Here is a 1,296-nt window from a genome sequence, read left to right as displayed (position 1 = left end):
AAAAAAAAAAAAAGCTCCTCCGAGTGCAGAGCACGGATTTATTTCTTAAGGTTTTTTTTTTTTTCTTTTCTTTTTGTCGCTGCACTCTCCTGTGTCCCATCCTCTGCTTTTTTCGGGATAAAAAACCGTGTCCGAAATCCATCCTTTCCCTCCCGGCTGTTAGTTTACACCAGGCTGGGGCTCGGCTCCGCTCCTCACAGCATTGGGGTTTTTTTGGGGGTGCGCACCCCCCCCGCGACACGATGCTTGGCACTACGGACTGATATTTCCCCGCAGAAAGAGGCTGGATCCGGCCACGCACACTCAAAACCGATCACGGGATTTCTTTATTATTATTTTATGTTTTTTTCCTGGAAAATGCAAAGCCAAGGCAGGTCCTTGAAATCGTCTCTGCTCCTGGTAGAGCTGTTCGGGCGGTTTTAATCGGGTTTAATTGGATTGTTGTTTGTTTGGTTTTGTTTTTTTAAGTGAAGCGCTGGTGTTCAGTAGGAATTCCACGAAACTTCAGCAAAGCGCTGCTTTGGTAGAGAAAATTGCCAGGGATTTTGCAAGGCGTGAAGAGGGAGATCCGTTTCCAAAACGCAGCACATCTGGATACGCAGCTGCTTTGGGAGAAGAAAAAAAAAAATCGATATATTTAATTCTCCCTTCTTTCTCTGCATGCCGATAGAATATTTATTTTTATATATATATATATATATACACACACACACATAGCGTGGTGTAAACTACACGGTATACTTAGGTATGGGAGTATTTACGTGTTTATATGTAACATACGTTCCCTTGTCTAATGTGCATTAAATCCCATTTAAACACAAGGTTTGTGTTGGTATGTATATAACTAGATACTTATTATTAAATACATTAATTCCCCCGTGCTCTTAAAGTACAAATATCTCCAGCACACACAGTAGCACCATTCCCGATATTTCTGCGTGCCTGTAATTTTAATTCTATACGTCCCTCTAACCCCCCCCCTGCCCATATTTGTGTATTTAGCCGCGGTTTTAGCCTCTCCCGGTGCACACACACATCCCCGCCGGGCTGGAGACCCCCCCCACCCCGTTTTTGGGGTTTCCCGGCCACAGGGTCCCTCTGCCCCCCCCGGGGTGCCCCTGGGTGGGGAAGGGGGGGCACCCCCGAGCACTCCCTTTGCTTCTGCCCCCCCTTCAATAAATCGCCTTCCCTCCCCCCTATTTTTTTTTTAATGCCCTACTCCTTTCGCCGCTTTCATACAGAGATTTTTGAATTTCCTCAAAGATTTTTTTTCTTTCCGAGCCCCCAAAACCTCTG

The sequence above is a fragment of the Haliaeetus leucocephalus genome, unplaced genomic scaffold, assembly GCF_000737465.1.
Source record: "Haliaeetus leucocephalus isolate CR32 unplaced genomic scaffold, Haliaeetus_leucocephalus-4.0 Scaffold871, whole genome shotgun sequence".
Classification (NCBI taxonomy): Eukaryota; Metazoa; Chordata; class Aves; order Accipitriformes; family Accipitridae; genus Haliaeetus; species Haliaeetus leucocephalus.
This window is presented reverse-complemented; position numbering follows the sequence as displayed.